At 38.2% G+C, this 26,404-nt stretch overlaps 1 pseudogene; it reads left to right on the top strand.

Annotated features, from left to right (window-relative positions):
• The first annotated feature begins 2,140 nt into the window (after window positions 1-2,140).
• Window positions 2,141-26,404, top strand: part of LOC119542659 — a 42,898-nt pseudogene continuing 18,634 nt past the window's right edge.

The following is a 26,404-nucleotide window of genomic DNA, read 5'->3' as shown; positions in this document are numbered from 1 at the left end:
CATCCCATTCTCCATGTTTTCTCCAGCACTTGTATCCCTCTGTTTATTTTTCCCCCTGTAATTTTATAGAGAAATATTCACATACCATACAAACTTCCACAGTGTACAATCAGTTGTTCACAGTAACATCATATAGTTGTGCATTCATCACCACACTCAGCACTTGAACCCATTCATTACTCCAAAAAGTTTTTCTAAATAATAAAAAAGATAAAAGAAAAATACAATACAATACAATACAATAATAAGGTCAGACAACAACACCACTACCAAGAATCCCATACTCTTCCCTTATATCCCACTTCATACACATTTAGCTTTGGTATATTGCCTTCGTTACATTTAATGGAAGCATATTACAATGTTACTGTTGACCATAGACTCCAGTTTGCCTTGATTATATATTTTTTCCAAATACCATTCCTTTTTCAACACTCTGGATGGTTGACATTCATTTGTTCTCCCACATGTAAAAATGTTTTTATATTTGTACATTTAGCAACAGTCATTGGCCACTGTAGTTTTTGCCAAGTTATACAGTCCCAGTCTTTATCATCTATCTTTACCTCTGGTGTCATACATTCCCCTATTGCACCTCTCTCAGCTTTATTCACAGACATCTTTGTTCAGTGTACTCACAATTTTGTGCTACCATCACAGAGTATTGTGCTATCCATTTCTGGATCTATACAGTCAATCCTGTTGAACATTCTATACTCACTCAGCATCAAATACCTGATCTCTACCCTCTTTCTATCTCCTGATAATCTGTGTTCTCAGTTTTATCTCAAAGCTTGCTCATTAATGTTAGTTCATATTAGAGAGACCATACAGTATTTGTCCTTTTGTTTCTGGCTAACTTCACTCGACATAATGTCCTCAAGGTTCATCCATGTTGTTATATATTCCATGACTTTGTTCTGTCTTACACCTGTGTAATATTCTATTATATGTATATAACAGTTTGTTTATCCACTCATCCGTTGATGGACATTTGAGCTGTTTCCTTCTCTTGGCAATCATGAATAATGCTGCTATATACATCAGTATACAAATGTCCATTTGTGGAATTGCTGGATCATATGACAGTTCTATACTTAGCTTCCTGGGGAACCATCACATTGCATTCCAGAGCGCTGCACTATTCTTCATTCCCACCAACAGTGAATAAGTATGCCTCTTTCTCCACATCCTCTCCAGCACTTGTAATTTTCTGTTTTCTTTTTTTCTTTTTTTTTTTTTTTGATAATGGCCATTCTAGTAGTTGTGAGATGATGTCTCATTGTGGTTTTGACTATTTGCATTTCCCTAATAGCCAGTGAAGTTCAACATCTTTTCATATGTTTTTTTAACTGTAAATAATAAGAGATTTATTATAGGAATTGTCTCACATGACTGTGGAAATTGGCAAGTCCAAATTCTTTAGGCAGGCCACAAACTGGGAACTCTGATCAAAGTTTTTGATGAATTCCCCAGTAGAAGCTGGCTTACAGAATTAGAGATGAATTCTTCCTTCTGACTGTTGAAATCATCACTTCTCCTTTTAGGGCCTTGAAGTGATTGGATGAGACTTCTCTCATTGTTGAAGAAATCTCCTCAGTTGATTGTAGATGTAATCAGCCATAGATGCAATAAAAAATCTAACAATTTAAATTCATAAAATATCATTACAGTAACAATCAGACCAGTGCTTGCTTACCCAAACAACTGGACACCATAACCTAGCTAAGTCCACATATGAACTTAACCATTACAGCCCCAAACTGGAAACAGCTCAGATGTCCATCAACAGTAGAATGGATAAACTGGTATATTCATAAAATGGAATATTACTCAGCAATAAAAAGCGATAAACTATTGATGTACATTTTGACAATGAATGTCAAAAACATTAAACTAAGTGAAAGAAGCTTTATCCATAAGAATACATACAGAATAATTACATTTATATGAAGTTCTAGAACAAACCAAAACAAATCTATGAAGGGGTGGGGTAGGGATTTACTTAGAGGGGTCTTGGCGGTCTGAATAGATGGTAATTTTCTGCATCTTGAGAGGAGTTTTCATTACATGGATGTATGCATTTGTCGTAACTCATCAAAGATATGCAAATTTTCCTCAATCTGCACGCTGCGGGAAGATGGCGCAGGGCACTGGCACCCTGGGAGATGGGCAGCCCTCTAACCGGGATTCTGACATGACAGTGGTGCCCAGCGGCAGGCCGCTGCAGGTGCAGGTGAGTGTGAGGGGTTGGAAGGTGTTTCTGGGCCGGGAGCACGGGGCTCAGGCCGCAGGGGGCGGTCGGGTGGCTGCCCCGCGCTGGGAGCGAGGAACCCTTGCTGTGAAGGGTAGTGCTGGGGTGGGGTGGTGGGCGGTGAGGGTAAGGAGCCGGCTGTGGGGGTGGGCATCCTCGGGTGGGGACACGACGGCCTGGTTGCGTGAGGGGGTGCTGGGTGGCAGCTTTGAGAGTGAGGGCCTTTTCATGTGTTTTTGTGTCATTTGTATTTCCTCTTCAGAAAAGTGTCTGTCCTTGTCTTTTGCCCATTTTTAAATTGGGTTGTTTGTGTTTTTGTTGTTAATTTGTAGGTTGTCTTTATATATTCTGGATATTGAACCCTTATCTGATATGTGCTTTCCAAATACTGTCTCCTATTGCATATACTGCCTTTTTACTTTTCTGGCAGTCCTTTGATGTACGGAAGTGTTTAAGTTTGAGGGGATCCCATTTGTCTATTTCTTCTTTCATTGCTCACACTTTGGGTGTGTAAGGTCTAGGAAAACACCTCTTATCACAAGATCTTTAAGAAATTTCCCCACATTTTCTTCTAAAAGTCTTATGATCTTAGCACTAATGTTTAGGTCTTTGATCCATTTTGAGTTTATTTTTGTATAAGGTGTGACACAAGAGTTCTCTTTCATTCTTTTGGATATGATATCCTATTCTCCAAACACCATTTTCTGAAGAGGCTGCTATTATCTCAGTTGCACTGGTTTGAGTGCCTTATCAAAGATCAATTGTGCATAGATGAGAGGATCTATTTATGGGCACTCAATTCAGTTTCACTGGTTGGTGTTTCTGTCTTTTGCCAGTACCATGCTGTTTTGACTTCTGTAGCTTTGTAGTATCCAAATTGGAGAGAAAGAAGTAAAACGTTCATTCTTTGCAGATCCTATATGTAGAAAATCCTATATGTAAAGGTAGTATGAGATCTCCCACTTCATTCCTCTTTCTGTAGACATTTTTGGCTATTCAGGGCACCATGCCCTTCCAAATAAATTAGGTTATTGGGTTTTCTATTTCTGCAAAGTAAGTTGTTGGGATTTAAATTGGTATTGCATTGAATCTACAAATCAGTTTAGGAAGAATTGACGTCTTAACTTCATTGAGTCTTCCAATCCATTAATATGGTATGTTCTTCCATTTTTTAAGATCCTGTTTGATTTCTTTTAGCAGTTTCTTGTAGTTTTCTGTGTAAAGGACTTTTGTGGCCTTGGTTAAGTTTATTCCTAAATTCTTGATTCTTTGGTTGCTATTGTAAATGGAATTTTTTTTTTTTTATTTCCTCCACCTGTTTCTCATTACTTGTATATAGGAACACTATTGATTTTTGTTTGTTGATCTTGGACCCTGCAACTTTGCTATATGCATTGATTAGCTCTAATAGCTTTGCTGTAGATTTTTTCCTGGATTTTCTACGTATAGGATTTTCTACATATTGGATCTGCAAAGAGTGAATGTTTTACTTCTTCATCTCCAATTTGGATGAATTTTATTTCTTTTCCTTGCCTAATTGATCCAGCTAGAACTTCCAGCACAATGTTGGATAAATATGGTGACAGTGGGCATCTCTGTGTTGTTCCTGATCTCTGAGGGAAAGATTTCAGTCTTTGCACATTGAGTATGATGTTAGCTGTGGGTTTTTCATATGTTGCCTCTATCATATGGAGAAAGTTCCCTTCTATTCCTATGCTTTTGAGTGTTTTAATCAAGAAAGGATGTTGAATTTTGTTAAATGCCTTTTCTGCATCAATTGAGATGATCATGTGGTTCTTCTGCTTTGATTTACTGATGTGGTATATTACATTAATTGATATTCTTGTGTTGAACCAATCTTGCATACCTAGAATAAATCCCACTTGGTCATGGTGTATAATATATTTAATGTTCTGCTGGATTCAATTTGTGAGTACTTTGTTGAGGATTTTTGCAACTATATTCATTAAAGAGATTGGTGTATAATTTTCTTTTTTTGTAATATCTTTGTCTGACTGCTATTAGGCTGATGTTGGCTGTGTAGAATGAGTTAGGTAGCTATCCCTCTTCAATTTTTTTTTGAAGAGTTAGAGCAGAATTGGTACTAACTCTTTCTTGAATGCTTGGTAGAATTCACATGTGAAGCCGTCTGGTCCTGGGCTTTTCTTTTTTGGGAGTTTTGATGACTGACTCAATCTCTTTACTTGTGATTGGTCTGTTGAGGTCATGTATTTCTTCTCAAGTCAATGTTGGTTGTTCATGCTTTTCTAGGAAGTTGTCCATTTCATCTAAGTTGTCTAGTTTGTTAGCATATAGTTGCTCATAGTATCCTCTCATTATCTCCTTTATTTCTGCAGTGTCAGTAGTTATGTCCCGGTTCCCATTTCTGATTGTATTTATTTGCATCTGCTCTCTCTCTCTCTCTCTTTTTTTTGTTAGTCTAGCTAAGGATCCATCAATTTTATTGATTTTCTCAAAGATCCAACTTCTGGTTTTGTTGATTCTCTTTGTTGTTTTCCTGTTCTCAATTTCATTTATTTCTCCTCTAATCTTTTTTATTTCTTTCTTTCTGTTTGCTTTGGGGTTAGTTTGCTGTTCTTTCTCTAGTTCCTCCAGGTGAACAGTTAATTCCTCAATTTTTGCTCATTCTTCTCTTTTAATATAGGCATTTAGGGTAATAATTTTTCCTCTCAGCACTGCCTTTGCTGCATCCTATAACTTTTGGTATGTTGTGTTTTCATTGTCATTTGCCTTGAGGTATTTACTAATTTCTCTTGTAATTTCTTCCTTAACCCACTTGTTGTTTAACAGTGTGTTGTTTAGCCTCCATATATTTGTGAATTTTCTGAACTCCTGCCTGTTATTGATTTCCAACTTCACTCCACTGTGATTCAAGAAAGTATTTTGTATAATCTATTAGGGTTCTCTAGAGAAACAGAATCAACAAGAGATATCTCTAAATATAAGATTTATAAAAGTGTCTCATGCAACTGTGGGTATCATGAGTCCAGATTCCATAGGGCAGGCAGCAAACTGGCAACTCCAATGAAGAAGTTCAATGAACTCGTTAGGCAGTGAACTGACAACTTCGATGAACTCCTCAGGAAATGAACTGGCAACTTCAGTGAACTCCTCAGGAAATGCTTCACTGATCAGCCAAAGAAGAAGTGAAGATCCTTTATCTGTCTCTCTTAAAAGTCTTCAACTGATTGTATTAAATCCAGTTGACTGCATTCTCTCATTGTGGAAGACACCCCTTCATTGATGTAATCAGTCACAGCTGCAGCCAATTTACTGATGATTTAACAAACCTGCCTTCTAGTTTATCAAGCAGTCACAAAAGTCCTCATAGCAATGGTTAGGCCAGTGCTTGCTTGACCAGACACCTGGGTACCACCACCTGGCCAAGCTGACACATGAACCTAACCATCACATATAATATCAATATTTTTAAATTTGTTGAGACTTTGTGACCTAACATGTGGTCTATCCTAGAGAATCATCCATGAGCACTTGAGAAGAATGTGTATCCTGCTTCTGTTGTTGTAGTGTCCCATAAATGTCTGTCAAGTCTAGTTCATTTATCATAGAATTCAACATTCTGTTTCCTTATTGATCCTCTGTCTAGATATTCTATCCATTGATGTGAGTGAGCAGTGTATTGAAGTCTCCAACAATTATTGTAGAGGTATCTACTTCTCCTTTCAGTGTTGTCAGTGTTTGTCTCATGTATTTGGGGGCACTCTGGCTTGGTGCATAAATATTTATGATTATTATGCCTTCTTGAAGAATTGTCCCTTTTATTAATATATAGTGTCCTTCTTTTTCTCTTTTAATTGTTTTCCATTTGAAGTCTAATTTGTTTGATATTATAGGTACTTTTGCTGTTTTCTAGTTGCTGTTTGCATGAAATATCTTTTTCTAACCTTTCACTTTCATTCTGTTTTTGTCTTTGTGTCTAAAGTGAGTTTCTTGTAGACAGCATATAGATGGTCCTATTTTTTAATCTAGCCTGCCAGTCTATGTCTTTTTATCGGGGAGTTTAGTCCATTAACATTTAGTGTTATTACTGTAAGGGCTGTACTTTCTTCTACCATTTTGTCTTTTGGATTTCATGTGTCATATCTTATTTCTCTCTGTCTCTCATTTTACCCTTTCTAATATTCTTCATTTCTACACTCCTCTCCAAACCTGTTTCTCATCTCTTTTCCTATCATCCTGTAGCACTCCCTTTAGTATTTCTTGTAGTGCAGGTCTCTTTCTCACAAACTCTCTCCATGTCTGTTTGTCTCCAAATACTTTAATCTCTCCCTCATTTTTGAAGGACAGTTTTTCTCTTTCAGTATCTTAAACATATCATACCACTGCCTTCTTGATTCCATGGTTTCTGCAGAGAAATCTGTACATAGTCTTATCCAGCTTCCCTTGTATGTGACGGATCACTTATTCTCTTGCTGCTTTCAGAATTTTCTCTTTATCTTTGATGTTTGACAATCTGATCAGTGTCTTGGAGTAGGTCTATTGGGATCTATTCTCTTTGGGGTATGCCTCACCTCTTGAATCTGTAATTTTATGTCTTTCATAAGAGGAAATTATCAGTGATTGTTTCTTCTATTGTTCTTTCTGTCCCCTTTCCCTTTTCTTGTCCTTCTGGACACTCGTAACACATATATTCATGTGCTTCATGTTGTCATTCAGTTCCTAAGACCCTGCTCAAATTTTTCCATCCTTTTCCCTATCTATTCTTTTGAGGGTATGACTTCAGATGTCCTTTCTTCCAGTTCACTGATCCTTTCTTCTGCCTCTTCAAGTCAACTGTTGAATGTCTCCATTGTGTTTTTCATCTCTTCTATTGTGCTGTTCATTCCCATAAGTTCTGCCATTTGTCTTTTTCAAGCTTACAGATTCTTCTTTACGGTCATCCAGTGTTCTCTTTATATCCTTCATCTCTTGCCACATTTTTCTTCAGCTCATTGATTTCATTTAGGAGATTTGTTTGAACATCTTTAATTAGTTTTTCAATTCCTGTATCTCAGTTGAAGTTGTAGTTTGTTCCTTTGGCTGGTCCATATTTTCGTGTTTCCTAGTATGGCTCATTATTTTTACCTATCCAGGCATCAGATTTATTCTGGAGCTTGTTTTTGCTCTTTTACCTAGGGTTTTCTTGTTGGTTGTCTTTTTTCTGCATCTGTTTTTTGGCATTCACTTCAAATTTTTCTAGACTTCTAACATAGCTTCTATTTAGTTGATCAGAATTTTTCATCTCTGGTTTTTCTAGTTCTTGCCTTGCCTGTATGTAATCTTTTTGTGAGAGAGTCTCCCCAATCAGATTTTCACAGTCCAGACAGGCCCAAGTTTCAGGAGGAGGATGTACTCCATATCATGTTTCCCTCAGAATGAGACCCTGCAGGTTGTCACACCCTCCTGTGAAGCCTCTAGACTCAGTGCTTTGCTTTCCTGTCCAGCAGGTGGCACTGTCAGTCCACAGCTCCCCACTGGTGGATGAGGTTCAGTGCCTTTAATTCTCCATAGACCCTCTTCCTGATGGGGGCATGGCTAACTCAAGCTGTTTCTGTTATCCATCCCCTAGGTCTTAGTTCTCAGAAGGGCCACCAGTTGAGCTGGGCCCCAGGCCCCCTTGTCTTAGGGGAGTTATGTCCTTTAGTGGATTATCTCCCCCACTAGACTTATTGCTTTGTCTCTCAGACCTATCTTAGTTCTGCCCTGGCCTGGGTTCAGCAGCCAATTGCAAGTATCTGAGACTTTCTGTAATGAGCTACCTAGAATAGTTAAAAAAAAAATGAAATCCCTTTTCAAAGCCTTTCCCCACCCCCAGGGTTTTGTCAGTCCCAGTATAGACTATTTAAAGATATACCCTTTAGGCTATTATCTATTTCACATGAATAGTTACTCTCAGACAACTTTAATTCCACCCTTGCCTGGGGCAGTGCTGATGCCTAAGCCTTCCAGCAGTTCTGATGAGCTATTGAAAAGTAAAAAAATAAAGAGTTGGAGAGAAAGAAAAGAAGAAGAAGAAAAAAATAAACAATCCTTTTCAGAGTCAGACCCCAGCTCCCTGGGTTTGCAAGCAAGAGTAGAGTTGGTACCCATTTCTACGTACCCCTTTTTCTTGAAGCCCAGCCCTTCTCCAGTGTTCTGAATACCTCCAACTCCATAAGTCTGTGTTTTCCTTTTTTGTTGTTGTTGTTTGTTTGTTTTGTTGTCAGCCCCGCCTCCTCTCTGCTGGACCAAATCCTCCAGGTTCCTTTCATGCCTGCTCTTGGCTTTTCTGTGCTTGGAGCTTTTATTCAGCAGTGTGAATTTGATAATTAATTCTGCAATTGGCACCGGGTTGAGACCCCCTCCTTGCTCCCAGCACAAACTCTTTCCCTTTCCCTCAGGGAACCAGTTCCAAGAAAGTCTGCCATGGCTGTCGGGGAGGGGTGCCAGACCCCTGACCAGGGAAACTTAAAATTCTTCACTGTGATCTCAGCCATTCCACCCATTCCAGATTGGTGTATGATGTGTGTTGGCCACAGAAATCCCCCAAACTGCTGTTACATACTGTTCCTGGCTATTTACTGTCCTAGAGGAATAACAAAATTGCACACCTTACCACTCTGCCATTTTGCCCCTTGGTAGTCATTTTAGTGTCAGGAACATTGTGACAGGGCCACTTTGAGGCTGCTGTCTTTACATGGGACCAATGTTAAAAATTTATTAATTATTCTTTTGAATTGACAATACATATACATGGTAAAAGAGTTAACAGATTTTAAAAATGGCATATGGCAAAAATTAAACTTCCCTTCCATCCCTGTTTCCTACTTTCTCTTCTTGGAGGCATTACAGTTAACCATTTCGTGAGTCTCATTTTGAAGTTGTCTATACATAAAACATATTTGTAAATATTCTTTATTCAAATGATGGCATACTGCCCTTACTTTTTTTGTTTAACAATATAGCTTGGAGAAGTTTGCATGTTGGTAAAAATAAGGATGCTTCATTCTTTTCCAGTACTCCATAATAATATTAATTGTATGGAGTTCCCATCATTTATATCATGAGTCCTGTGTTGAAGTTTTTTCCAACATATTGCTATTTCACACTTTGCTACAATGAATATCCTCATTACTAATGATATGAGGGCATTTTGATGTGGCCCAAACAAACCAGAAATAAAGAAAAGAAAACATATTTAATTTCTAGGTTTTTTTTTTTTTTAAGTAAATTATTAAGTAAGTTGTAAGCCAGTTGTTCTTTTCTTTTTTGATTTGTTTTAGCCATGGCAAAATGTCCTCATGTCATAAGGTACTGAGCCTTACCACATCATCACTGCCATCCTTGGGTTATGAATCAAGATGGTGGGGTCAGATGGTCTCTGTAGTTTCTCCTTCACTCCTTCTTTACTATGTTCCCCTCTGTCTTCCAGTGCTAAAACTGTCCATTCTGCCTCACTAGAAATGAGTGGGGGTGAGAACCACTATGGAGGTGAGCCAGATAACCATTGTTCATAGGCAAAGAGTGTGCATTTTCTGATCATTCTTTTATAACTTGATTTTTTTTGAGAATTACCTTATTTCTCTTTTAAAGTTAATGTACTTTTATTAATAAATAATTACTTAATAAGGAAACATTCTTTTTTTCAATCTGAAAATCATGAAATGGAGTTTAGATCATAGGTGTCATGATTATGCTATTTTTGATGTTCCTACACCCTGCAGGGAAAAGGTGGGAGATGGATATCTAGGCCACAATATGATCCATTTTTTCTCAAGTCTTGATGGCAATGTATTCTTAACTTTCCAACAGACACCTTGTTTCTTTAAGCTATACACATATTTTATTTTTAATATACAAAAACTCTTTTGTAATATGTTTTAGGAATAGAATTGAAGCATCCTTAGAAGCTAACTCAGTTTTAACAGATTAAATTAATTAGTTTTCAAAAAATAATTGTTAAAACATATAATATTGTGCCAGTTTGGATTAATTATGCCCCCCCAAAATGTGGTGTTCTTTAATGCAATCTTGTAGGGACAGAGGTATCAGTGTTGATTAAGTTGGAATCTTTGTATTAGGTTGTTTCCATGGAGATGTGACCCTCCCAACTGTGATTAGATTATTTCCATGAAAGTGTGGCACCACCCATTCAGTGTGGGTCTTGATTTAATCACTGGAGTCCTATAAAAGAGCTCACAAACAGAAGGACCTCAGAGCAGCTCAGAGAGACATTTTGGAGATGCCTGCTGAAAGCAGACTTTTGCTGACACTTTGGGGATGCTAGCCCAGTGTTTGCTCCAAAGAAGCTAACAGAGGACAAAACACCCCAAAAACAACATTTTGAAGAAAGAAAAGTTGCTGAGAGAGGAGCCAGAACATAACCCAGGATCAGTAGATGCCAGCCACATGCCTTTATAAAAGCCAATCCATTTCTGGTATTTTGCATAATGGCAGCATTAGCAAACTGGAACAAATATAAAAATCCAAATGATACAGAGCTTAAAGAAAATAAAAGTCTCCTATAATCAGATTTGAGTTAATGGATGCAGTAAAGGCCAGTAATTTCTGTTTTGTGCATACTATTTGGTAATTTAAAAACATAGATTTATACATTTTTGATAAGTCTTTGATTCAGATGTGTCAAAATGTCTATGTTAAAATGAACTGGTTCATGGGGTCGTTTTGGCTTTCTTTTGCCCTGAGACTACCTTTGTCTGTGTGTTCCTTTTCTGTTTTACTTTTCTCTTTCCTTTCAAGCCAAACCATGTCCTGGCCTCACTCACTCTTCCCCTTGCCCTCCCCTACAACCACCCTGGTCCAGCTATCATCTTTTCCTGACTTGCTCTCAACAGTCAAAATATGGATACACAAAAGCATTGCACTATATTTTTTTGGATTAAATTTCATGTTTCTCATTCTTGATATTTTAAACACACTTGAGTGTTGTATCTTTGATGGTGGGGGGTGTGGTGGTAGAAATTAAACTATTTTTGCTTTGGCTTTCCTCTTGATTCTTTTGCCACTGTGGGCTTGAGGCCCTTGATAGAAAAGAGTTATGAATTCTTTTCATATGTTGTTCAGTGAGGTATGGGCTATAAAATTTTTGAACCCCTCAATAGACATAAATAAATAGATTATAAAAATGAACTTGTCAGCATTTTATTTTGTTGACTTGCAATAATAGCATTAGGTGTGGGAATGTACAACCAAATAGCTAAATGGGTTTAATTAACCTTGGGGGAACTGAAGCAATTAATAGGGATAGAAAGGAGTTTTCACTAAAAATAAGCAGCAGATATAATTTATGCCACCCAAAAGGTATTAAACTTTTGGAATTACTTTGCTTTTCATAAAAATGACAGTGGAAGAAAATGTTATTTAATATGTGACATAGCTGATTTTAAATTAGTCAAAATCATGTTTTCTAGATAAATTTCTAGATAAAATTTCTAAATAAAGGAATTCCAGGACATAATTATATAATATGGATATAATATTTCAAAGCCTAGAAAACTCTGAGGACTATGTCAGAATGCTTATAAAGTTCTGACAGTTAGTCTACTTTATAAATCTCTCTATATAGATTTTGCTTTTTCAGTTTGATTTTTCCTTCAAGGAAACAACAGTGAAAATGTATATTTAATATTAGGCTTTTTAATACTTATAGTAAAGTAATTTGGAATGGTGTTTATATTTAAAATTCCATAATTTTATAATAAGACTGAAATAATCTAACTGAACTGAAACTTTATAGAGGAGAGTGACAACCCATGTTATTTGGCTCATAAAAAGGAATCAAAGATTATAGAGGAAATAAATGAAAGGGAGAATAAAAAAACAATGGAGAGAATAAATAAAACCAAAAGTTGGTTCTTTCTGAAGATCAATAAAATTGACAAACCCTTAAATAGACTGACAAAGGGAAAAAGAGAGAAGATGCAAATAAAATCAGAAATGAGAGGGGCATCATTACCACAGACCCCAAAGAAATAAAAAAGATCATAAGAGGACACTGTGAACAACAGTATGCCAACAAATTAGACAACTTAGATGAAATGGATAACTTCTGGAAACACATGAACAACCTACTCTGACTCAAGAAGAAATACAAGACCTCAGCAATCAGAGGGAGAGATTGAATCAGTCATCAAAAACCTACCGATAAAGAAAAGCCCAGGACCAGATGACTTCACAGGCTAATTTTACCAAGCATTCCAAGAAGAATTAATAACATTCCTGCTCAAGCTCTTCCAAAAGAATTGAAGAAAAGGGCACACTACCCAATTCATTCTATGAAGCCAGCATCACCCTACTACCAAAGCCCAATAATGATACTACAAGAAAAGGAAACTACAGACCAATCTCTCTAATGAATATGGTGCAAAAATCCTCAACAAAAATACTTGCAAATCAAATCCAACAGCACATTAAAAGAATTATACACAATGACCAAGTGGGTTTTATTCTAGGTATGCAAGGTGTTTCAACACAAGAAAATCAAATGGGAAAAATCAAAAGGGAAACATTAACAAATCAAAAGGGAAAAGCCACATGACCATTTCACTTGATGCAGAAAAGGGATTTGACAAAATCCAGCATCCTTTCATGATAAAAACACTTAGAAAACTAGGAGTAGAAGGAAACTTCCTCAATATGATAAAGGGCATATATGAAATACCCACAGCTAATATCATACTCAATGGCAAAGGACTGAAATCTTTCCCTCTAAGATCAGGAGCAAAACAAGGATGCCCACTGTCACCACTGTTATTCAATACTATACTGGAACTTCTAGCCAGAGCAATTAGGTAAGAGAAAGCAATGCAGTTGTACCTCAGTACTTGACTGCTTTGAAACTCATCAAATTTGGTACTCGACATATTTGATGTGAAAGTTTTGTCCCAGTACTTGTCATTTGTTTGGCACTCAACATGCAAGCATCAGTTGCCTCATGACTCACTACCTTTTCCAGTCAAAACAAAGGGTCCTGCATTAGTCACGCAGTAGCTATTGCCCAGTGCATATCCCCTTGCAGTCTTATCTTAGCTTCTGTGGTCATTTTGTGTATTTTTGTGCTTTTTTTTCTCATCATAGCTCTTAAGAAAATGAGCACTGATAGTGCTGAGCAGAAAAGAAAATTACTTCACACCACCATTGAGCAAATAAAAGGAAATAATAGGCAAATACGAGAGTGGTATTCACATTACTGATCTTGTTAGGGAATACAGGATGCCTAAAACAAGGGTCCCCACCATCATCAAGAATAAAGAAGCAATAAAAAAGGCTGATGTTGAGGAGTTAGTGGAGGAACATCGTGAAGAGCTCAGCACTGAGGAGCTGCAGGAACTACAGAAGGAGCAGCAACAAGAGGTGGCTGAAGAGATTTCTTCAGGTCAGGAGGAGATATGGGAAGATGTCCCCAGTTCCTTAAAAAAGAAATGTGTGCAAAATGAGCAGTTCAAAACTTTATGGAGAAGTACCATCTGGCAAAGCTCTGACAAGCAGAAATGTGAATTTATTGACTGACCAAAGAATTTCACATTTTTGAGGAATTCTGAAAAAAAGAAGCAGTCCTCATTGGATAAGTTTTTAGTGTTAGTGACAAAGTGTGTCAGAGCCTGTGATGCAAGTTGAAAAAAAGGCAGAAAAGAGAAAGAATGCCTAAAGTGCAAGTGCCCCCTATTGGAGGGGGACTCTCTTTCCAAGCAACACTCCATGTACCCTCTCCTCCTCACCACTCTCCTCCCACCATCCCATTAGGCCATGGACTCTTCTCAGTACAGGTAAAGTGAAGTTTTTATTTTATTTAATCTAAGTATTTATTAATTTTTAGGATTATTTCTCATGTAAAGTAATGATATACAACCATATCTTTTTACATATTGCCTTAAAAATCTCATTGTCTTTGGTTTGGGAACACATTAAATTTGTTTACAGTATTTCGTTATGGGAAAAATTTGTCTTCTGCTCATCATTTTTGGTACTCAGTGCACCTTCCAGAACCAATTAATGATGAGTACCAAAGTACCACTATAAATGGCATCCAAATTGGAAAGCAAAAGATAGAACTTTCCCTATGTTCTGTTTTTTGAGGGGCTTTGCATTTAGGATAAATTTTTAGGAGTAGAATTACAGGCTTGAGAAAATGGTTTAATGGTTTGCACCTCCTGCACAATATAATGATACCAAGTATAGATAAAAAAATGTTGCTAAATTTGGTTTGCAGACTGCAACTCATAGGCAAAGATTAAATATTCAGTTCTGTGATCCACATATCAAGTTCCAATATTTGACTTCATTTTAGTGCCAAAAAAAGATTAAATTGCTACTGTACATTTAAAACTGGTATTAATTTGCTATTACTGTTTTCTTACATATATGTCAAGCTTCCATAGTTTATACATGAACTCACTTTCATTGTTCCTAGAACATTTTATACTCTTTTTTCTAAATTTTGAAGCTTTTTCAAAAGGGTGTAAGCTAATCCTGTGACAGAGGCAAAACATGTGTGCTCCTCTTTCCAAAGCATTGAGTTGTCCCTTGGGAGGCAGCTGACCAGTCATGTGCCATTTTCATTCCTCTTTGCAGCCAGGTGTGGCCATGTGATTAGCTCCTGTAGGAGAATATGAACAGAGATGAGGTGTGTCACATTAAGACTGGTTTACAGGAAGTGAGTGTGCCTTCTCCCTGCTTCTCTCCATCCTCTATAGCAATCTGGCTAGTCACAGTTGGGTGTCATGTAATCCCCTGTGGGGACCATTCACCCCCTCATCTCTCTGCTTAGTGTCCCTTCATCCAGGCTGCAAGACCCTGGGCCAACCATTGACATTTTATTTCTCTTGGGGCTCACAGATGATAGCCTCTGACATCAGTCCTTGGATGCCCTCTCACGGTGCTCCTTGATGAGGGAAACTTGGATTGGGGTCAGTCCCTGGCCTTCTTGGGACTGGTCTCCATGCTACTGTTTCTTCCTTGCCTTTGTGGATTCATTTCATCTGTGACACTGAGGACTTCCAAAATTCCAATGGAAAGCAGAGCAGATTCACTCTACTGTCAGATCCCCAAACATAAGAGGGAGTCCACCATTTCAAATGTCCACCTCCAAGATTCAGCCCCAGTGATGGTCAATTATGAGGGTTACAGGGTGGGTGTGGAGGGCTAGAGGGCAGTCTAGTTCACTTTTAAATCTTACTTGAATCCTCTCTCCTTCTCAGCATGACTAGGACAGGAAAAACTGGTTCTGCCACCTCATGTCCATTTTTAAATCTTTACTTTCTCACACATCAACCTTTGACTCTTGAATATAGGAAACAAGAATTTCTTGTGTCTCTCATTTCTTTCTTGGTCTATTGTGAAACTTTTCCTAGTGTTATGGTTCCCCTACATTTCACAGTTTGGTGGGAGACAGTTACAGGGTAGGGGTGAGGAATACTCTGATTAATGTATACAATTACTCTTCTAATTCACTTTTCTCTTTCAAGAAGCAGCAGTAGACTATAGCCTTCGTTCTGTAATATGTTTTACATGTTAAAATGGAAAGAATTTCCTGTCATATCAATACATATACATTTACATTTTCACTTTAATATTTTGTTGAAACTCATTGTCTGAGATCTATTATATTGAAAATCACCTAAATGTCCTTATTATTGAATATTTAGGTTATTTCCAATATTTCTTCATGATAAGGAATATTTTGGACATAATGTAGTAAATATTTGCACACTTGCTGAAATACTTCCTGAAAATGGAATTGTTGAAGAAAAGTTTATGCACATATGTAGGCTTTTTAATACATATGGTCAAAATATAAATGACTACAAATTTACACCTGAACTCGCAGTCTAGAGAGTGTCCACTTCCCTACACTCCCTGTTTTTTTTTGGGGGGGAGGGTTAAATTCTTTTTTTTTATTAAAATTTATTCATATACCATACAATCATCCAAAGTATATAATCCATTGATCACATTACCATCATATAGTTGTTCATTCATCACCCTGATCAATTTTTTTTTAACATTTTCCTTGTACCAGAAAAAGTGAAAGCAAGAATAAAAAAAACAAGAGTAAAAACAGAACACCAAAATAGTCTCCCCCCATTCTTCCTTTAGTTCCACACCTCTGCCCTCTGCCCTGTTTTTCTACTCATCCATCCATATACTGGACAAAGGGGAGTGTGATCCACATGGCTTTCGGAATCACATTGTCACCCCTCATAAGCTGCATTGTTATACAATCATCTTCAAGATTCAAGGGTTCTGGGTTGTAGTTTGATACAACTAGCTATTCCAATTCCTTAGAACCTAAAAAGGGTTATCTATATTATGTGTAAGAGTGCCCACCAGAGTGACCTCTTGGCTCCTTTTGGAATCACTCAGCCACTGAAACTTATTTCATTTCATTCCACATCCCCCTTTTGGTCAAGAAGATGTTCTCCATCCCACGATGCCAGGTCTAGATTCCTCCTCGGGAGTCATATTCCATGTTGCAGGGAGATTTACACCCCTGGGTGCCAGATCCCATGTAGGGGGCAGGACAGTGATTTCACCTGACAAGTTGGCTTAGCTAGAAAGAGAGGGCCACATCTGAGCAACAAAGAGGCATTCAGGAGGAGACACTTAGGCACAATTATAAGCAGGCCTAGCCTCTCCTTTGCAGTAACAGTCTTCCCAAGGGAAAGTCCCATGATAGAGAACTCGGCCCATCAAACCACCAGTCCCTTATGTCTGTGAGCACATCAGCAACCACTGAGGTGGGGAAGCCCAACACCCCTGCATTTCCCCCAGCTCCTCAGGGGGGGCTTTGCATATTTTTTCATTGTTTCCTTTTTTAAATTAACTATTAACTATATAAAAAAATTTAAGACAACATACAATTAAAAAAACATTTCAAACAAATTGAAGCAAAGAAATAAGAAAAAGACAACTAACCTAAAATAACTACTTTACTTCCAACATGTTCCTACTCTACCCCAAGAAAATAACCTAATATGGCAACATTTCTGTGAACTTGTTCCTACCATACCCATCAGAAATTAACAAACCATAGTTATTCCTGGGCATCCCCACAATGTTGAATTTACCCGTGATAACCTATCTGTTCTTATTAGGTTATCATTCCCCCTTCATTAATTTCTCTCTACTGCTAGGTCCCCTACATTCTACACTATAAACCATTTATTTTGCATTTTTCAATGTTCACATTAGTGGTAGCATATAATATTCCTCCTTTTGTGCCTGGCTTATTTACTCAGCATTATGTCTTCAAGGTTCATCCATGTTGTCATATGTTTCATGACATCATTCCTTCTTACTGCTGCATAATATTCCATCGTGTGTATATACCACATTTTATTTATCCACGCATCTGTTGAAGGGCATTTGGGTTGTTTCCATCTCTTGGCAATTGTGAATAATGCTGCTATGAACATTGGCATCAGATATCTCTTGGTGTCACTGCTTTCAGATCTTTTGGGTATATACCAGAAGTGCAATGCTGGATCAAAGGGTAACTCTATATCTAGCTTTCTAAGAAACTACCAGACTGTCTTCCAGAGTGGCTGAACCATTATACAGTCCCACCAACAATGAATGAGCTCCAATTTCTCCACATCTTCTCCAGCATTTGTAGTTTCCTGTTTGTTTAATGGCAGCCCTTCTCATTGGTGTGAGATGGTATCTCATTGTGGTCTTAATTTGCATATCTCTAATAGCTAGTGAAGCTGAACATTTTTTCATATGTTTTTTTGGCCATTTGTATTTCCTTTTCAGAGAACTGTCTTTTCAAATCTTTTGCCCATTTTGTAATTGGGTTGTGTGTATATTGTCATTGAGTTGTAGGATTTCTTTATATATGCAAGATATCAGTCTTTTGTCAGATACATGGTTTTCAAAAATTTTTCCCAATTGAGTTGGCTGTCTTTTCACCTTTTTGACAAATTCCTCTGAGGTACAGAAACATCTAAGTTTGAGGAGTTCCATTTAACTATTTTTTCTTTTGTTGCTTATGCTTTGAGTGTAAGGTCTAGGAAGTGACTGCCCAATGCAAGGTCTGGAAGATGTTTCCCTACATTATCTTTTAGGAGTTTTATGATACTGTCTTTTATATTGAGGTCTTTGATCCACTTTGAGTTAATTTTTGTGTAGGGTGTGAGGTAGGGGTTCTCTTTTATTCTTTTGGATATAGATATGCAACTCTCCCAGCCCCATTTGTTGAAAAGACTGTTATGTCCCAGTTCAGTGGCTTTGGGGGCCTTATCAAAGATCAGTTGGCTGTAGATCTGGGGGTCTATCTTTTTGATGACTGATTGGATCTCTTTGCTTGTGATTGGTTGGTTGAGGTCTTCTATTTCTTCTCTGGTCAGTCTGCATTGTTCATATGTTTCTAGGAAATTGTCCATTTCCTCTACATTATCTAGTTTGTTGGCATACAGTTGTTCATAGTATCCTCTTATAATTTTTAAAATTTCTTTGGGATCTGCAGTAATATCACCTCTCTCATTAATTATTTTGTTTATTTGGGTCTTCTCTCTTTTTGATTTGCAAGTCTAGCTAGGGGCTTGTCAATCTTGTTGATCTTCTCAAAGAACCAACCCTTGGTGTTGTTCATTCTCTCTATTGTTTTGTTTTTTTTTTTCTATGTCATTTACTTCTGCTTTGATCCTTGTTATTTCTTTTCTTCTACTTGGTTTAGGATTAGTTTGCTGTTCATTTTCTAGCTTCTTCAGTTGCTCCATTAGTTCTTTAATTTTAGCTCTTTCTTCTTTTTAATGTATGCATTTAGCAGCATAAATTTCCCCCTCAGTACTGCTTTTGCTACATCCCATAGGTTTTGATATGCTGTGTTCTCATTTTCATTCATCTCTGTATATTTAGCAATGTTTCTTGCTATTTCTTCTTTAACCCACTGATTAGGAGTGTATTGTTTAACCTCCAGGTATTTGTGAATTTTCTAAGTCCCTGGTGGTTATTGATTTCTAATTGTATTCCATTGTGGTCAGAGAATGTACTTTGAATAATTTCAATTTTTTTTTAAATTTATTGAGTCTTGTTTTATGTCTCAGCATATGATCTATTCTGGAGAAAGTTCCATGAGCACTAGAGAAGAATGTGTAACCTGGTGATTTTGGACATAATGTTCTATATGTATCTGTTAAATCCAATTCATTTATCAGATTGTTTAGCTTTTCAGTTTCCTTATTGGTCTTCTGTCTGGTTGATCTACCTATAGGAAAGAGTGATGTGTTGAAGTCTCCCACAATAATTGTGGAAACATCCATTTCATCCTTCAGTTTTGCCAGTGTTTGTCTCATGTATTTTGTGGCGTCTTGATTGGGTGTATAAACATTTATGATTATTATTTCTTCTTGTTAAATTGCCCCTTTTATTAGTATGTAGTGGTCTTCTTTGTCCCTCATAACATCCTTGCATTTAAAGTTTATTTTATCTGAGATTAATTTTGCTACTCATGCTTTCTTTTAACTGTAGCTTGTAAGAAATATTTTTTCCATCCTATCACTTTCAATTTCTTTGTGTCCCTGTGTCTAAGATGAGTCTCTTGTAGGCAACATATTAATGGTTCATATTTTTTGATCCATTCTGCCAATCTATATCTTTTAATTGGGGATTTTAATCCATTTACATTCAACATTATTATTGTGAAGGCATTTCTTGAATCAGCCATCCTATTGTTTGGTTTATGTCTGTCAAATGTATTTTTTCCCTCTCTCTCTTAATGTCCTTTAACATACCCATACTGAATCTCTTTAGTACTGAACCTTTCTCTATATCTCTCTCTCCTTTCTTTGTTTCTCTGTCAGTAGAGCTCCCTTTAGTATCTCAAGTAGGGCAGGTCTCTTGTTAACAAATTCTCTCAGCATTTGTCTGTGAAAAATTTAAGCTCTCCCTCAAATTTGAAGGAGAGCTTTGCTGGATAAAGAATTCTTGGTTGGCAATTTTTCTCTCTCAGAATTTTAAATATGTCATGCCACTACCTTCTCGCCTTCATGGTGGCCACCGAGTAGTCACTACTTAGTCTTATGATGTTTCCTTTGTAAGTGGTGAATTGCTTTTCTCTTGCTACTTTCAGAACTTGATCCTTGTCTTCAGTATTTGACAATCTGATCAGACTGTCTCAGAGTGGGTTTATTTGGATTTATTCTATTTGGAATTCACTGGGCATTTATGATTTGTGTATTTATGTTGTTTAGAAGGTTGGGAAGTTTTCCCCAACAATTTCTTTGAATACTCTTTCTAGACCTTTACCCTCTCTTTCCCTCTGGAACACCAGTGACTCTTATATTTGGATGTTTTATATTATCTATCATATCCCTGAAGTCCATTTCAATTTTTTTTATTTTTCTTTCCATTCTTTCTTTTGTTCTTTCATTTTCTGTTCTGTCATCTTCAAGGTCACTGATTCACTGTTCAGCTTCTTCTAGTCTTGTACTATGATTATCCAGTATCTTTTTTTATTATTAAATTCAGTTTTATTGAAATACATTCACACACCATACAATCATCCATGGTATGCAATCCACTGTTCACAGTATGATAACATAGTTATGCGTTCATCACCACAATCTATATCTGAACATTTTCCTGACATCAGAAAGAACCAGAATAAGAATAAAAAATAAAAGTGAAAAAAGAACACCCAAATAATCCCCCCATCCCACCCCATTTGTCCTTTAGTTTTTATCCCCATTTTTCTACTCATCCATACACTAGATAAAGGGGGTGTGATCCACAAGGTCTTCACAATCACACTGTCACCCCTTGTAATCTACATTATTATATAATTGTATTCAGGAGTCCAGACTGCTAGGTTGGAGTTTGGTAGTTTCAGGTATTTACTTCTAGCTCTTCCAATACATTAAAGCCTAAGAGGTGTCGTCTATATAGTGCATAAGAATGTCCACCAGAGTGACCTCTCGACTCCATTTGAAATCTCTCAGCCACTGAAACTATTTTGTCTCATTTTGCATCCCCCTTTTGGTCAAGAAGATCCTCTCAGTCCCACGATGCCGGGTCCACATTCATCTCCGGGAGTCATATTCTGCATTACCAGGGGGATTTACACCCCTGGGAGTCGGGTCCCACATAGGGGGGAGGGCAGCGAGTTCACCTGTCGAGGTGGCTCAGTTAGAGAGATAGAGGGCCACATCTGAGTAACAAAGAGGTACTCAGGGGGAGACTCTTAGGCACAATTACATGCAAGTTTAGACTCTCCTTTGTAGTAACAAGCTTCATAAGTGCAAGTCCCATGATCGAGGGCTCAGCACATCAAACCGCCAGTCCCAATGTTTGTGACAACATCAACACCAGTCCAGGTGAGGATGTCCAACACATCTGCACCTTCCCCCAGATCCTCGGGGCTGGGGAGGGGGAGGCTGTAAATATATTTTTTATTATCTGCCCAAATTAGCCTGGGATGTGTCACTATTTCACTCCAGCCTATACTAACCTACCGTATCTCACTTCCTATTCAAATTTCCATGCAGTTGTAGTGTTTGAACAAATCGACTGTAGAGTTGTACCATTTAGAAAATTTAGATCCTGCACCAAATAGATATCTCTTCCCTTGGTCTCATATGGAAGTTGAAGTTTTAAAACACAATCAGTTTCAACCTTTACCCTTTGGCCTGGCTTGCCCTGGTCTTAACCAGACCTGCTTCATTCATATCACTAATTGAAGTCTGGGCTCTTTTTCAGCTGTTTTTTTTGACAGTGGCTGTATGCACTAATACTGACATTCTGTATCTTTTTAATTTGGTCAACATTTTCTTTTATTTCCATTAGATCATCTATTTTTTTTTTTAGTTTACTCTTGCAATTTCCTCTTTATGCTCTTCTAGTGTCTTCTTCATGTCCTTTATATCCTGTGCCACGCTCTCATTGTTTGTCTTTAGTTCTTTGATTAATTGCTCCAAGTACTGTGTCTCCTCTGATCTTTTGATTTGGGTGTTTGGGGTTGGGTTATCCATGTTGTCTGGTTTCTTCATAGGCTTTAAAATTTTGTGTTTTTTTTTTTTTGTCCTTGGCATTTTCTTAACTTGATAGTTTTCTTTTAGGATATGTAGACTTATTCAAACACTTATCTCTAATTTGTCAGATCTACAGCTTGGTGGTGTACACTTTCTCTATTTAACCATCATGAGGCATCTGCGAGCCACCTATTCCCCTCAAGCCAGTTGTCCCCAACTTTGTGGTTAGTGGGGGTCTGAATCTTGTGGGGTTCCAATTGGTGCACCAAGTTTGTATGTATAGTTGTTGTTGTCCACCTTGAATGTGGGGCATGTGTCTGAGTGGTTAGGGAGGGAGGGCAGCTTTAATAATTAAACCTCCCAGGTGTTCCTGGAGATTTAAGGCTGTTGTAAGAGTCTAAACCTTCAGTTCAGTCTCACCACAGTTTGTCTCTGCTGCTGACCCACAAGTCCTTGGTATTGGTGTATGGTCCCTTGGACTTCTGTGTGGGTCCCTCTTCCAAGCTGTGCCCTCCTAGGGCCTCTGCTGAGGGAAGACTGCTACATCACAAGTGAGTGCTGTCCCCCAAGGAAAGTTCTGGGCCACAGAGCCATTAGGGACATTTCCAGCTTGCTGAAAGGATGGCTGTATGGGGCGTGTCAATTTCCCCCTTTTTGCCCCTCCACCTTCCTAGCTCTGGGACAATTAGCTGCAGGTGTGCAAAAGACTATTGTCCACTCCAGATATGTGGTGTGTGCATGTGTTGCTGGAAACACTTTCCATCACACTGGGTTGTTTGGTGCAGCTCTGGGCTGTGGTGCTGGCACTGGGCAGGAGTGTTCCCAGCCCACCAGGAAGATGGCTATATGGGGTGTGGTTATTTTCCCCTTTTGGCTAGCCTTGGCCATCCTAGCTTTGAGACAATTAGCAGCAGGTACATGAAAGGCTATTGTTCACACCAGATACTGTGGCTTGCCCACAGGTTGTGGGGATGCACTTCCCACCATGCTTCATTGTGCAGTTCTTGCTGCTGTATCTGCAGCTGCTTTTGGGTTTTTAAATCTAGTCCACCTCCAAACGCCAACCCACAGTTTCCACAGACTGCATCGTGACTTCCGGTTATTCAACAGACTCACTCACTCGTTTCAGAATGCAGACTCCTGGTTTCACCAAGTGCATGGTCCCTTGGATTTAGCAGACCTTGTCCAGATGGTGCATCATTGGAACTGGTGTTCTGGGTCACTTTCTTTTATCTAGTATTTTTCATGGGGATGTTTTTATGTCCTGTCTCTCCTAACCGCCATCTTCCAGAAGCCCCACTCCCTGGGTTTTACCATGAATAACTCTTTTGGAGCACTTGTAACCAACAGGATACTATTAGGTATAAAATGGTCGAGAGGGAAATCTTGTTGCCAGGGGAACATTTAAGAGTATTATACCATGAGTGACATTCCCCTATATATATTGGGGATCAGTTTTCACTGACTCCAAGCTGGAAGTTACTGTTTCTACCCAATGTGCTTTAAAATCCCTACTATTGATATAGCACCCAGAGTACCCTGTCAGATGAGAACCTTCAAATACAATATCCTGCCAATAACAAAAAGGCAATTACTGTCAGTCTTTCCAGGACTAGAACTCTTCCCTGCTGCTTTTTTCCACCCCCTTCTCCATTGCAAGAACTTGGCCTTATTGTTAGATTTCTCTAATCCCCTTTTCCCCAACATGTTCCCCTGGGGCAAATTACAACTCCATGCATGTATATTTATACCCACACCCCTCTTTACAGATCTCTATAAACATCATGCTGACTTTGCCCTTAGAGTCTTGGAAAGATGGCTGTGCTATAAATTTGAGGAAGATCTTGCCTAATTGGGTGGTACATCAATTAGGCTGAATGTTTTTTTGAATTGAAAAAGGCAAAGCAAAGCATAATACAGCACAGCACAGAAAAACAAAGGGAGAAGAAGAGGTATATCTCAGAATGCCTTCCTGTTTCTCTGTTCCTTATCTTTGTTATTGGCACTGCCACCTACCTGGCCAGACAATCTAGTAGTCTCCTATATTCTCTCATGCTTCTATCCTAAATGAATGTAATCATTATCAATTCTTAATATTACCTCCTAAAAAATACTTCTTCTTTTGACTTCCCACATATTCTCTGGCCTGATTAGGTAAACAGTCTCCCAGTTGGATTTCTTGATATTCACAGCAGTGGGGAGGATAGATTATAAAAGAAAGAAATCAATGTTGGCCTTCTAAAGTAAATATTCAATTACAGTAATCCCTCACTTAAAATTTTGCAATGGTTGCTTGTTGCCCAAGAAAATCCTTAAGTTTTTGTGTTTTTTTTGTTTTTTCTCAAGCTGGTCCCAACCTCTGTTTCCTGTTCTATCTCCCACCATTTTGTCTCCTAATCTACATGGTTTGGGCTTAAATGTTCCCTGCAGGTCTCTGTGCTCTCAGGTCTATGTGCAAGTTAGTACTTCTTTTTGATGCCCTTCTGGGGCACTCATATTTATCTCTCAAGACCTGAGTACTACCTCCTTTTTGAAACCTTCCCCAACTTCCACTAGCAGTTAGTTGCAGACTCTATTGTTTTTCCTTAGACTTTTTTTCCCCACTCAACACATATTTTTTGAGTACTTAAAATGTTTAAAGCATTAAGGTATAAAGATGAATAAGATATAGTTCCTGCCCTCTAAAAGCTCTGTCTAGAGGGGATGCTTAAGCTGAGACTTTAAAAAAAATAATGTAATGGTGTGATGGTTAATTTCACATGTCAGCTTGGCTAGGTTGTGGTGTCTAGTTGTTTGTTCAAGAAAGCACTAGACTGATTTGTTATTGTGAGGGTATTTGTAGATGAATTTGTGTCTATAATCAGTTTACTACATCTACAGCTGATTATATCCACAATCAATATAGGAGATTGTCCTAAGTAATGAGGGCAGTCTCCTCATCCAATCAGTTGAAGGTCTGTGCCAGTTTGAATGTATTATGTCCCCCAGAAAAAGCCATATTCTTTGATGCAATCTTGTGGGGCAGACGTTTTAGTGCTGATTAGATTGGAATCCTTTGAGTGTTTCCATGGAGATGCGCCCCACCCAACTGTGGGTGATGACTCTGATTGGATAATTTCCATGGAGGTGTTACCCCATCCATTCAGGATGGGTCTAAATTAAATCACTGGAGCCATATAAATGAGCTGACAAACAGAAGGAACTCAGTGCAGCTGAGAGTGACATTTTGAAGAGGAGCTACAGCCAAGAGGGACACTTAGAAGAATGCACAGAAACTGAGAGAGTAGCTGCAGATGAGAGACAGTTTGAAGATGGCCGTTGAAAGCAGACTCTTGCTCCAGAGAAGCTGAGAGAGGGCAAACACCCCAAGAGCAATTAAGAGTGACATTTTTGAGGAACTGCAGCCTAGAGAGGAATGTCCTGGGAGAAAGCCATTTTGAAACCAGAACTTTGGAGCAGACACAAGCCACGTGACTTCCCAGCTAACAGAGGTTTTCCAGACGCCATTGGCCATCCTCCAGTGAAGGCACCTGATTGTTGATGCATTACCTTGGACACTTTATGGCCTTAAACTGTAACTGTGTAACCAAATAAACCCCCTTTTCTAAAAGCCAATCTGTTTCTGGTGTTTTGCATTCTGGCAGCATTAGCAAACTAGAACAAGGTCTTAAAGCCAGAACCAAGGATTTCAGAAGTCAGAAAGAATTCCTGCCTCTACTTTAGCCAGCCCACTTCTCCTGGGGAATTCAGCTTCACCTTTATTGGTGTTTCCAGTTTGTGGCCTTCCCTATGGTATTCAGACTTGCCAATCCCCATAGTCACATGAGACAATTCCTGTAATAAATCTCTTGATAGTTACATTTATATAATATATTCATACACACACGTGCATGCACACACACACTCACATACATACTCTGTCAGTTCTGTTTCTCTGGAGAACCCTAACACAAGTGGATAATGTGTTTTAGCTATCTAGCAGCCAATTGCTCTACTTATTGTAACAGTTCTGGTTTTCATCTGGGGATCCCTTCTTCCACCATTCTAAGTCCTTGTGGTTCTGATGGAGCAATGGAATAGGCTCATGTGACAAATGGAAGATGTAACTCAGACCCAAGTCAATAAATGCTTTCCATTTCCCTTGACACAGCAATTGGTTCAG

The sequence above is a fragment of the Choloepus didactylus genome, chromosome 8 (genome assembly GCF_015220235.1).
Source record: "Choloepus didactylus isolate mChoDid1 chromosome 8, mChoDid1.pri, whole genome shotgun sequence".
Classification (NCBI taxonomy): Eukaryota; Metazoa; Chordata; class Mammalia; order Pilosa; family Megalonychidae; genus Choloepus; species Choloepus didactylus.
The sequence above is the reverse complement of the archived record's forward strand: the minus strand, read 5'-3'. Positions and strand labels throughout refer to the sequence as shown.